Here is a 14,192-nt window from a genome sequence, read left to right on the forward strand (position 1 = left end):
TTATCCCATTAATATTTGAGCAGTGGCTTCTGCTTCTCACAGTTGTGGCCTTATTGTGTCAAGTCACATTAGTAATTCATATAAATGAGAGTAAACGCTGGTGACAGAGGCATGAAACATGTGGCTACTCAAGTCTCAGAAGCTGCAGTGCCGCACGATAAATGGGCACCTGGACGGGTAACTTGGGAAATAGTTTCTTCATCTGAAATGCCACCACTAATAAACATATTGTCCCATTTATTTCCAGGTTACTGTGTGTTTGTGGAGATCGGCCTCATGTTCTCCAACGGAGAAGCCGCACTCTAGAAGAAAGTGTTAACACTTGGAGGTCAAGAAAAAAAAGGTCCGGTAAAACTCACAACTGTGAGCCTTGTGTGCGACCCACAAGAATGGAAAAGAAAAAAGGTAAAATATTAATGCAAGACTCAGATTAAGATCCAGGTGGGACTGGAACCGCACATAAATCACTTATCGGGACCCAAACTGGAGAAGAAACATGGAAACATGGCACTTAGGATGGACATTGTAGTCTCGCAGCTCCTGCCTCAAAACTTCTGCTTTGTGAGACTGTGATGGAAAAAGTGAGCAGTTTTAGCCCTTCTTCAGTCCCATTTCTCACTAGGACTCATCAGACCCAACATGGAAAAGTTCTAAACTTGTTATACAGGTAACCAGACTGGTGATCTTGAGAAAAACCACTGGCACACTCAGCATGGAGGACAGATTGGTGACTGACTACACAAACAAACTTCCAAACATGGCTGAAATCTGAACTGCTCTATACAGTAGGAAAGCCCAGAGAAAAGCCAAGAACTACATGGGAAAACAGGAAACAAAGAGAAGAGGCATTCTCTAAAAGCAAAGGGTCACAGGGTTCATCAGAACACTATACTCAAGGGCAATTTGTCTGCTCTGTCCCATGACATAAAATGAGCAAAATGTAGCCACCTACCTCATAGCAGAAAGGTTACTATCGCTCTTAGTTTGTTGATCATCTTGAGAAGGTGTGAAGTCAGTGTGCTTGTCCATAGTAGAGAAATTCAGAGCTGATGTGCAGCACAGGAGAAGAGCTTGTGATTATGGCCAGTGGTCATTACAGTGGTAAGTGAGATGTCCCAAGCCTGGAACAAAGGTCTGAACATCTCAACATTGTAATGCAGATTGACCTTTGTCCACATGGAATCCGCCTGGGAGATCAGCACATTTGCTGTTTGGTTCTGGAGCCAATACAGCACAAAATGGACTGCAGTGCTTACCTATCCAGGTCTCTGAACTAGTGCACTCCCAAGATGCAGCAAACCCATGTAATAAAGATGGCGGCAATACAGGTGCAAAATACTGATGAGGCAACCACTCACAGCATACCAACTCATGGAGCGGTGATTGCTTAGCATATGATTGCACAAAAGAGGCTTGTGTAGGGCGCTGGTCACACACAGGTAATGCACAGTTGTTTCTGAAGCCTTCATGATTTCTCAATGGAAGTAATTTATCTAAATACAGAGTTCTAAATACAGAACGTTTTATATGGTCATAGAGGAACCTAACGATTTGTTTTAGAAAACATAATCCTTGAGCGCTCCCTGACAACCACACAGGCTCCTGAGGAGACACTGGAGAGAAAGAATAACCATAAAACGCAGCCGCAAACAGGACAAAACCCAGCAAAGAGTGCAGGCGCAAAGTGGAGTCAGCAATGTACTGTACATGGACGCACCTCTATTGCCGCTAATAACAAAATGTGCAGGCGCAAAGTTGAGTCAGCAATGTGTTGTGAATTCTGCTCTTGGGTTCCCTCCGGTGGTTGTTGGTGGTAGTGCAGTTGCCTCTGGGTTGCAATCTTGGGCAGGTGTTTCTGCTGATTGCAGCTCTGACTGGGCTATTTAGGTGTGCAGGATCCATTAGCCATTGCCAGTTGTCCATTGTTCTTGGAGGTGTTTCATCTCTGTCTGGTTCCTCCTGCTCTGCTGCCAATTCAGCTAAGATAAGTTTCTGTTTTTCTCTCTGCAGCACACATGCTGTGTGCTTTACAATTCAGTGCAATTCATTGTGTTTATTTGTCCAGCTTAGACTGTGTTTGGATTTTTCAGTCATGTTGGATTCTCAGGAGATGCAGATGTTCATGCCTTGTCTTTAGTTAGATGTGGTATTTTTGTATTTTCTGCTGTGGATATTTTTAGGATTTTAATACTGACCGCTTAGTACTCTGTCCTATCCTTTTCTATTTAGCTAGAGGTGCCTCTTTTGCTAAATCCTGTTTTCTGCCTGTGTGTGTCTTTACTCTTATATTCACAGTCAATATTTGTGGGGGGCTGCCTATCCTTTGGGGTTCTGCTCTGAGGCAAGATAGAATTCCCATTTCCATCTATAGGGGTATTTAGTCCTCCGGCTGTGTCGAGGTGTCTAGGATGTGTTAGGTACACCCCACGGCTACTTCTAGTTGCGGTGTCAGTTTAGGGTTTGCGGTCAGTACAGGTACCACCTTCTCCAGAGAAAGTCTCATGCGGCTCCAAGGTCACCAGATCATAACAGCAATGTACATGGAGGCACCTCCATTGCCGCTAATAACAAAATGTGCAGGAGCAAAGTGGAGTCAGCAATGTACATGGAGGCACCTCCATTGCCGCTAATAACAAAATGTGCAGGAGCAAAGTGGAGTCAGCAATGTACATGGACGCACCTCCATTGCCGCTAATAACAAAATGGCCGGGGGGCAAAGTGGAGTCAGCAATGTACATGGACGCACCTCCATTGCCGCTAATAACAAAATGTGCAGGTGCAAAGTGGAGTCAGCAATGTACATGGATGCACCTCCATTGCCGCTAATAACAAAATGTGCAGGGGCAAAGTGGAGTCAGCAATGTACATGGACACACCTCCACTGCCGCTAATAACAAAATTTGCAGGAGCAAAGTGGAGTTAGCAATGTACATGGACGCACCTCCATTGCCGCTAATAACAAAATGTGCAGGTGCAAAGTGGAGTCAGCAATGTACATGGATGCACCTCCATTGCCCAAAGGAGAAGGACAATGGTGTGACAAGCCAAGCTAGGAAAAGATCAGTACAAACAATAAGTAAAATTAGTCACAAGGTAATATCATTAATAAGGAAACCCTATATAGAAAAGACATACCAAATAATATTTAATAAATAACCAAATAGTACAGTCATGGCCAAAAGTATTCACACCCCTGCAATTCTGTCAGATAATACTCAGTTTCTTCCTGAAAATGATTGCAAACACAAATTCTTTGGTATTATTATCTTCATTTAATTTGTCTTAAATGAAAAAAACACAAAAGAGAATGAAGCAAAAAGCAAAACATTGATCATTTCACACAAAACTCCAAAAATGGGCCAGACAAAAGTATTGGCACCCTCAGTCTAATACTTGGTTGCACAACCTTTAGCCAAAATAACTGCGACCAACCGCTTACGGTAACCATCAATGAGTTTTTTACAATGCTCTGCTGGAATTTTAGACCATTCTTCTTTGGCAAACTGCTCCAGGTCCCTGATATTTGAAGGGTGCCTTCTCCAAACTGCCATTTTTTGATCTCTCCACAGGTGTTCTATGGGATTCAGGTCTGGACTCATTGCTGGCCACCTTAGAAGTCTCCAGTGCTTTCTCTCAAACCATTTTCTAGTGCTTTTTGAAGTGTGTTTTGGGTCATTGTCCAGCTGGAAGACCCATGACCTCTGAGGGAGACCCAGCTTTCTCACACTGGGCCCTACATTATGCTGAAAAATTTGTTGGTAGTCTTCAGACTTCATAATGCCATGCACACGGTCAAGCAGTCCAGTGCCAGAGGCAGCAAAGCAACCCCAAAACATCAGGGAACCTCCGCCATCTTTGACTGTAGGGACCGTGTTCTTTTCTTTGAATGCCTCTTTTTTTCTCCTGTATACTCTATGTTGATGCCTTTGCCCAAAAAGCTCTACTTTTGTCTCATCTGACCAGAGAACATTCTTCCAAAACATTTTAGGCTTTTTCAGGTAAGTTTTGGCAAACTCCAGCCTTGGTTTTTTATGTCTTGGGGTAAGAAGTGGGGTCTTCCTGGGTCTCCTACCATACAGTCCCTTTTCATTCAGATGCCGACGGATAGTAAGGGTTGACACTGTTGTACCCTCGGACTGCAGGGCAGCTTGAACTTGTTTGGATGTTAGTCGAGGTTCTTTATCCAACATCCGCACAATCTTGCGTTGAAATCTCTTGTCAATTTTTCTTTTCCGTCCACATCTAGGGAGGTTAGCCACGGTGCCATGGGCTTTAAACTTCTTGATGACACTGCGCACGGTAGACACAGGAACATTCAGGTTTTTGGAGATGGACTTGTAGCCTTGAGATTGCTCATGCTTCCTCACAATTTGGTTTCTCAAGGCCTCAGACAGTTCTTTGGTCTTCTTTCTTTTCTCCATCCTCAATGTGGTACACACAAGGACACAGGACAGAGGTTGAGTCAACTTTAATCCATGTCAACTGGCTGCAAGTGTGATTTAGTTTTTGCCAACACCTGTTAGGTGCCACAGGTAAGTTAAAGGTGCTGTTAATTACACAAATTAGAGAAGCATCACATGATTTTTCGAACAGCGCCAATACTTTTGTCCACCCCCTTTTTATGTTTGGTGTGGAATTATATCCAATTTGGCTTTAGAACAATTCTTTTTGTGTTTTTTCATTTAAGACAAATTAAATTAAGATAATAATACCAAAGAATTTGTGTTTGCAATCATTTTCAGGAAGAAACTGAGTATTATCTGACAGAATTGAAGCGGTGTGAATACTTTTGGCCATGACTGTAAATATTACCTATAAATATATACCCACAAAAAATATTTACTAAAAAAATGAGTCTATAAATTCAATCATATTATTTTATTTATAAATATAACAAGCAATGTGACACAATATATAATAAAAACTATATTTTATTAAAAATAAACATTTAAAATTTCATAATACTTGGAATCATTAAAATCAGTATGTGGGGGTGGGGCACGTCAGACTAGTTGGTAGTTAATGATAACATAGTACAAAATAATAATTATTAAATTAATTAGATATAACATAATCAATATTTACATGACTGGTGTAGAAAAGAAATAAGACAGTGAGATACAATCAATATTTCATATAACAATAATATATAATAATACTAGTATCATAACAGTATATATTAGTAATCAAATGTGTTAAAAAATATATTAAAAAATATATATATCAATAAACGACATATATAAAGGGCAACTAATCTTGTGCTAAGAGTAGCAGTGCCAAAAAAAAGTGCACAAAATATAATGACAAATGGTGCAAATTAGTGATATAATAACAATCAAAAATAGGAATCCTCTGTGGAATAATCAATGTGTCAAAATAAATACTATTATGCAACAAATAATGCTGTGCCCAAACAAATATATATATATATATATATATATATATATACATATATATATATATATATAATATATATACACTCACCGGCCCACTTTATTAGGTACACCATGCTAGAAACGGGTTGGACCCCCTTTTGCCTTCAGAACTGCCTCAATTCTTCGTGGCATAGATTCAACAAGGTGCTGGAAGCATTCCTCAGAGATTTTGGTCCATATTGACATGATGGCATCACACAGTTGCCGCAGATTTGTCGGCTGCACATCCCAAAGATGCTCCATACAAGGCAGGATGGATCCATGCTTTCATGTTGTTTACGCCAAATTCTGACCCTACCATCCGAATGTCGCAGCAGAAATCGAGACTCATCAGACCAAGCAACGTTTTTCCAATCTTCTACTGTCCAATTTCGATGAGCTTGTACAAATTGTAGCCTCAGTTTCCTGTTCTTAGCTGAAAGGAGTGGTACCCGGTGTGGTCTTCTGCTGCTGTAGCCCATCTGCCTCAAAGTTCGACGCACTGTGCGTTCAGAGATGCTCTTAGGCCTACCTTGGTTGTAACGGGTGGCGATTTGAGTCACTGTTGCCTTTCTATCAGCTCGAACCAGTCTGCCCATTCTCCTCTGACCTCTGGCATCAACAAGGCATTTCCGCCCACAGAACTGCCGCTCACTGGATTTTTTTTCTTTTTCGGACCATTCTCTGTAAACCCTAGAGATGGTTGTGCGTGAAAATCCCAGTAGATCAGCAGTTTCTGAAATACTCAGACCAGCCCTTCTGGCACCAACAACCATGCCACGTTCAAAGGCACTCAAATCACCTTTCTTCCCCATACTGATGCTCGGTTTGAACTGCAGGAGATTGTCTTGACCATGTCTACATGCCTAAATGCACTGAGTTGCCGCCATGTGATTGGCTGATTAGAAATTAAGTGTTAACAAGAAGTTGGACAGGTGTACCTAATAAAGTGGCCGGTGAGTGTATATATATAATATAACTAAGGAGAACTGTGAGTCATAAAATTGCCAAAGGGTAATCTTAGATAAATTTTATTGAAAAAATTAAATACAGAACAATAAAAACATGTACCATAGTAAGTGAAATCATGTGACAAGTCCATGAATGCATCCAATATACCAAGGATCACAGAACATTTACTTTATTCCTAAAATTCACAAAAATCCCATTGATCCGCCGGGCCGCCCGATAGTCTCTGGCATGGGGGGGTTGAGTGACCCTATATGTAAATTTATTGACTACTATCTTAAACCACTTGTGGAGTCGCTCCCCTCTCATGTCAGGGACCCGTCGGACGTGCTCCGCCGGATCGATGGGATTCAGCTTGAGGACAACATGTGTCTGGTTACTGCGGATGTGCAGTCATTGTATACTTGTATAGACCATCAGCAAGGATTGGAGGCAGTCCACTTCTTCTTGGGTGCTAGCAATTGGGATGGTGCCATATGTGAACTGGTCATGGAGCTTTTGACTTTCATTTTAACAAGGAATTTTTTTGTCTTCAAGGATGTCTTCTATTTGCAGCAGTGCGGCACTGCAATGGGCGCGGCCTGTGCGCCTTCCTTCGCCAATCTCTTTTTGGGATATTGGGAGAGGGAGATTTTTGGTGGGGGGGGCCGCAGGCCGCGGACCATGTGCAGTGCTGGCTGCGCTATATTGATGACCTGTTCATCATATGGCAAGGACCCGATGATGCTCTGCATGGATTTATGCAGCAACTAAATAATAATGTGTACAATATTAAATTGACATATCAGATGAGTAGGGCCGAGGTGGATTTTCTGGACATCAAGATCGAGGTTGATGACAATCTGTACTTGCAGACTGATGTGTTCAGGAAGTCCACCTCTGTCAACTCGCTGTTGCATGCGGATTCGGGTCATCCATATAGTACCATTAATGCCATCCCAGTAGGGCAGCTCCTTAGAATGAAGCGGATATGCTCTTCTGTCACTAAGTTTGAGGCACAGGCGGTTGACCTCAAGGCTAGATTTCAAACAAGGGAGTATAGCAACAGAAGTATTAGGAAGGGATATATGAGAGCTAAATACGCACCACGTAATGAACTGTTATGTTCTGGTGGTAATAATCAAAAAAGGAATCAGCAACAGGATGTTATAAGGTTTATTTCAACCTACAATGGTGAGTGGTCCACAATGAGGAATTGTCTCCAAAAACATTGGGGTATCCTCAAGAGTGACCCCACGCTCTCTAAATGTCCCACAAACTACCCCGCAATGACTGCCAGAAGGAGTAAAAACCTGAGGGACCTGTTGGTCTCGAGTCATTATGCCCCTAAAATAATTAAATATACCGTATTTTTCGCTTTGTAAGACGCTCCGGATTATAAGACGCACCCCAAATTTTGAGGAGAAAAATAGGAAAAAACTTTTTTTAATAAATTGGTGGGGCGTCTTATAATCCATGCGTCTTATTACTTACCAGGGGTTGTGGCTGTGGTGGATCAGGGTCCCAGGGTCGTTGCTGGAGGCAGGAGTGGAGCATTGCTGCAGGCTGGGATGAGGGGGTCTGCAGGGGGCTCCTGTGCTGCAGGGGGGCTCCTGTGCTGCAGGCTGGGATGAGGGGTCTGCAGGGGGCTCCTGTGCTGCAGGGCTGTCTCCGATGCTGCAGGGCTATCTCCGGTGCTGCGGGGGGCTCTGGCGACATTTTGTGAAAGGCCAGAGCCCCCGGCAGTTCGTCCATGCGTTCCTGTATGACTGACTCCGGGAAAATGGCCACCGGAATCTCGAGAGATGAGATCTCAGCGCTGAAATCTCATCTCCCGAGATTCCGGCGGCCATTTTCCCGGAGTCAGTCATACTGGAACTAACTCCAGGAAAATGGCCGCCGGAATCTCGAGAGATGAGATCTCAGCGCTGAAATCTCATCTCCCGAGATTCCGGCGGCCATTTTCCCGGAATTAGTCGTACTGGAACGCATGGACGAACTGCCGGGGGGCTCTGGTCTTTCACAAAATGTCGCCAGAGCCCCCCGCAGCAGCGGAGCCTCCAGCATCACCCGGGGCAGCAGCGGGCAACCCCGGCAGCGGCGGCGGACGACAGCGGCGGCGGGCGGTAGCGGCGGCGGACACCCCCTCATCCCAGCCTGTAATGGTAAGCGGTATATCCGCTTTGTTAGACGCACCCACATTTCCCCCCCCAAATTTGGGGGAAATAAAGTGCGTCTTACAAAGCGTAAAATATGGTAATTTTGGCTCGGGTGGACCACTTAATGGCTGTTTCCCATGTGGAAACTGCATTACGTGCCCAAATATCTGTCGGACTACCACCTTTGATTCAGTTGATGGGAATAGAACTTATACCATCAACCACCATATAAACTGTAACACGACCCAGGCAGTATATTATGCGGTGTGCGGCGGCCCGAAGGTTTATGTGGGCCTAACATCTCGTCGCCTAGGCACTCGCATACGGGAACACGTACGCGATATAGTGGCCGCCAAAAATGAAACAGACGTGAAGCGTCTGAAGACAATACCATACCATTTCAGACAACATCATGGGTGTAACCCTAAATTGTTTCAGGCACGAGGAATTGACCATGTCTATTGTGGAATAAGGGGAGGAGACATTAAGCGCATATTGGCACAGCGAGAATGCCGCTGGATTACTCTATTGGGCACCATGGCCCCCATGGGTCTTAATGAAGCCCAGGGCTTCTCATCCTTTCTGTAAATACTGTCGAGGACTTCTTTTGTTGTGTCTCTGCCATTTACCATCGGTTTTAATTTGTTTCTCTGTCTGTAATTGTTTGGTTTTAGAGTGTCGATATTTTGGCCTTATCCACGTGTTTTCCGATGCTGGGGACATTCTGAATATTGGACAAGAATTCATTTGCGTACTCTGGATGGAGGAATCACAAGAAGTTATAATATGGAAGCTGTCACACACAAGAACATATTATGGACTATAAAGTATGATGTGATAAACAAATGCACACTTTTCTAATGCATGTAAATTTTGACTTTTTGCTTTAATGTCATTGATGTGTTTGGATATATTTATCCTATGTTCCTCCTATATATTCATATGTAAGCACATGAGTATCTACATATATATATATAAAAAAAATCCAGAATGGTCGGAGACCCAGTGGTTTAGGTCATTATATATTTTATATTTTATGATGTTTAATATTTGAGATGCACTTACCATAATTATGTAGTAAGCACATTTTTATGCATATTTCTCACTTTTCACTTATAATTATGGCACCACCATATTGATCTTATCTTGCTTGTATGTGGACCGTGTTCATTGGCTCCATGCTCTATTTGGTGGTGGCTTGCAGTCTTGTGGGATTTGGGTGGGCTGCACCCCACTATAGAGGATTGGAGGTTATATACGCACTAGTCGGCAACTGGGTATTTGTTCTGGCTAATTGTAATTTAGCACATTCACTTACTTATAGCACCATGTCACCTTGCACTAGTCACTTTAGATGCTCCTGGCTCTCGGCCCCTCACTCAGCGACGGTCGGCAGTCATGTGATGTGGGCGTAGCACTGGCCTGCTCACGTGATGGCTGACTGCCTAATGAGTTTGAGGGCTGAGACGCAGGGATGCGGTTCACGCATGCGCACTGACATTTGTATTATCGTCGCCATATCGACGGCGACCTGTATATAAACCGGATGGAGATCCTAGTTAGGCCACGCCCCCTGAGGAAGCGGGATTCACCAGACGCGAAACGTGCGTTGGGGTAGTTTACCAAGACCGGGACAAGACCTGCCGCACCGATATGGGTAACTAAACTTATTTTGCACGTATATTGCATTTCATCTGCTGATAGGCATGTGGCAACATTACTGGCATTGAAAGCACTGGCTGTATAAATTTGTCTGAAGTACCACAGCCTATTCACACTTGGGTAGACTTGATGGTAATGCCTTAGTTGCACTTTTTTGTACGGACATTTTAGTATACCCTGCAGTGTCCTGTTCTGTGATCCTTGGTATATTGGATGCATTCATGGACTTGTCACATGATTTCACTTACTATGGTACATGTTTTTATTGTTCTGTATTTAATTTTTTCAATAAAATTTATTTAAGATTACCCTTTGGCAATTTTATGACTCACAGTTCTCCTTAGTTATATTATCATTATTGGAGTCGCCAGTAGTACGTTTGGTTATTATTCATACTGATGTTCTGTTGGTATATATATATAATATTGATGTATGAAAAAGAGAAAATTCATATAATATAATGGCCACTTTGTAAAAAATGCAGAGTCATAAATAATCATACATAAACAAAGTGCATAGTGCTGAAAGATCCATACATATGAAACCTACAGGTATGCTAACACAAGGTGTGTGCATACACATATACTAAGACTGTAGGAGAAATAGAGAAGAAAATAAATCAATAAGCCATATAAAAACCAGCTATGTATACCAACCAAGAGACGTGCCGCAGCCCCCGCACACACCACTCCAACGCATGTTTCGCAACCGCTTCATCAGGGAGTGGCGTGTGTAGGGTGCAACGGCATTTTATAGTTCCCACACAGCTGGAGAATATTGCAAATGAGTAGCGCTATAGTTACATGGCGCCGCAACAGAGCGCGCGCCCACCGCCATCACGGAAGCAAGTCACCGAGTGCGGCCGGAGGCCACAGTTGATGACATGTCAGCCCGGCTCACAGCCCCGAGATAGGGCGCACGCATGCGCAGTGCAGCGTACTGCGCACCCGCAGCCATATTGGGTATGGGAGAAAGTAAGGGCAAGAATGGATTAATTAAACAAGGCAGTTAATAAATATAAACAAAAATATATTTTATATTTAAATAGGGAGATAAAGTGGAGGTATATATGCATATATAAACTTATAATAATATAATGAGGAAATTAATTAATTAATAAATCAAATGAAATATAGTACCTGTGTGCAAAGACGATAAGACAAAACTATACATATATTGCGCATATACATGAAAAGTGATGCGCCTAAACACAACACCTACAACAAAAATTAGATAAAACATGACAGTGGTATAAATCTAAACATATGAATAAGTACATACACCCACATTAATCACATATACACACACCACCTATACTGATGAACTAACAAACCACACATGTGCCAATGTATACATGTATCCATACATAGGCACATAAAAGATGCACACATGAAGTAATGAAAAGTAAAAAATAGTAAAAAAATAATAAATAAAAGATAAAAAATAAAAAATGATATGTGCATAAAAATTATATACAAGTGTGTGTGACTTTCCGTAAGTCTTACCATACCCTAGAAAAAAAAATACATATGTTAATAACAAGTGTTAATAACAAAACAAGGGAGAATAGCACCCTACGCACAATGGGAAGGAAAATATAACAAGAAAATATAAAAAAAAATAATAATAAAAGGAATAAGTTGAGGGAAATCAAGACAACATATTATATTTATTTTTGAAAGAAAAAAGGAAATTGGATAAGTGAATCAGAGAAAACTAGAAAAGCCCCATAGTTCGCTGAGACCCACTGGAGTCATGCTCTGTAAGAGAGTGATCCATTTGCATTCCTTCTGTGCTAGTCTCTTACTGGCATCACCTCTTCTGTTGCCTAGATGAAGTGGATCTATCCCTTTCACCCTAAGTAAATGAGATTGATGGGGATGATAATTGCGGAAATGTCTTGCTAGAGGTTTCAACTTCACTATACTGTCAGTATCACTGATCTGAATCTTGTCTGCTGCTTTGATATCTTTAATATGCTCCAGAATACGAACTCGCAACTCATACCCACATATATACGATCACAAGGACATGTGGCCTGGTAAATCACCATAGATGTACGACAATTCAAGTGATGTAAAATCTTATATTCCCGAGTTTTTGTCGAGTTGTGGAAAACATCCGTTTTCATCATATATTTGCAGGCCTTACATGAACCACAACTATATGATCCCCATTTGGGGCCCTTGGAATCAAAAATATAGCTGGACGCTGGAGGTACATAATGGCTATGAACTAATGATTCAGCCAGAGTTTTGCAACGTTTTGCAATAATAATAGGCTTTTTAGGTATTATTTTCGATAAGCTTGGATCCTGTAAAAGGATGGGCCAAAATTTAGAAAAAATATCAATCATTTCACACCATCTTGAGTGATAATTAGTAATGAAGCGTACTTGTCCATCTGTTTCTTTATTCTTTTTTTGGGAGACCATTAGAGACTGTCAATCCGTATCTCTTGCTCTAGTATAGGCTTTATGTACAATATCTCTTTTATATCCACGTTGCAAAAATATGGTGGTAAGATCCTCAGCCTGTGTTCAAAGGTGGTATCCTGATCATAAATGCGTCTAGTCCTCAGAAATTGTCCAGTTGGTATTGCACGAATTACATGGGCTGGATGGGCTGATTGAGCATGTAGAAGTGCGTTCACACTAGTTTCCTTGCGATATATAGATGTATGAAGTTGTCCAGAGTTGTCAATCCTAATTCCAAGATCCAAGAAGTTAATGGAATCTTGCTTCACGGTGCAGGTAAGTTTAATGTTAATGTTATTCCTATTAAGATACTGAAGAAAGTTATCCAATTCGATTTGTAGGCCCTGCCAAATAAACAAAATATCATCGATGAATCTCATCCATAATATCACTGAACCCGTTGTGGTATGATCCACACTCTGGACATAATCATGCTCCCACGATCCCATAAAAGATTTGCGTAGGATGGCGCAAAAGCTGCGCCCATAGCCACACCTCTTTTCTGGAAATAAAATCGATCCTTGAAAACAAAATAATTGTGGCACAAGACATATTCTAGTAATTTCATTAAAAATTCTACAAAAGGTATATCAAAATTGCGACTAGATAAATAGCGTCTTGCTGCAGATAGACTAAATTCATGAGGAATTGACGTATATAATGACTCAACGTCACATGTTATAATATACATGTCAGTATTCATATGTATTCCATCTAATCTTTGTAGAGCCTCAGTAGTATCATCTTTTTTATATGGCTTATTGATTTATTTTCTTCTCTATTTCTCCTACAGTCTTAGTATATGTGTATGCATACACCTTGTGTTAGCATACCTGTAGGTTTCATATGTATGGATCTTTCAGCACTATGCACTTTGGTTATGTATGATTATTTATGACTCTGCATTTTTTACAAAGTGGCCATTATATTATATGAATTTTCTCTTTTTCATACATCAATATTATATATATATATATATATATATATATATATATATATATATATATATATATATATATATATATATATATATACTAGATGGCAGCCCGATTCTAAAGAATCGGGAGTCTAGAATCCATATATACTTTATTTATTCAAATGTAAGAATAATACAATTAATAAATAATAGTAAGAAAGAACAAAAAATGGCTGCACTCACCAGCTCTTGACAATTCTTGACAGTACGGCACATTTCTGATTGGTCGCTCGCGGCAGGCGGCAACCAATCAGAAAAGTGCCGCGCACCACGAAGGCATATATCTTTGTCCACCCTGAGCGGGTGTAGGACGCTGGTGACGTCACTTATCTCCGGACATTATCTCCGGACAAAGCCACGGAAGTTGGCACAAATTGCCGGAAGTAGTATTCTAGGCAATTATATATTAGATTTTAATGTTATCAGTGTTTACCTTTGAACGTTTATATTGTATTGTCCTGTCACCAGCCATGTGTACGATTATCGGCCGAAAGCCTCTCTGGAACCAATAATCACCCCATGTAAAGGTATCTTTATAAGTTAAAGATTCAGAATAC

The sequence above is a fragment of the Ranitomeya variabilis genome, chromosome 4 (assembly GCF_051348905.1).
Source record: "Ranitomeya variabilis isolate aRanVar5 chromosome 4, aRanVar5.hap1, whole genome shotgun sequence".
Classification (NCBI taxonomy): domain Eukaryota; kingdom Metazoa; phylum Chordata; class Amphibia; order Anura; family Dendrobatidae; genus Ranitomeya; species Ranitomeya variabilis.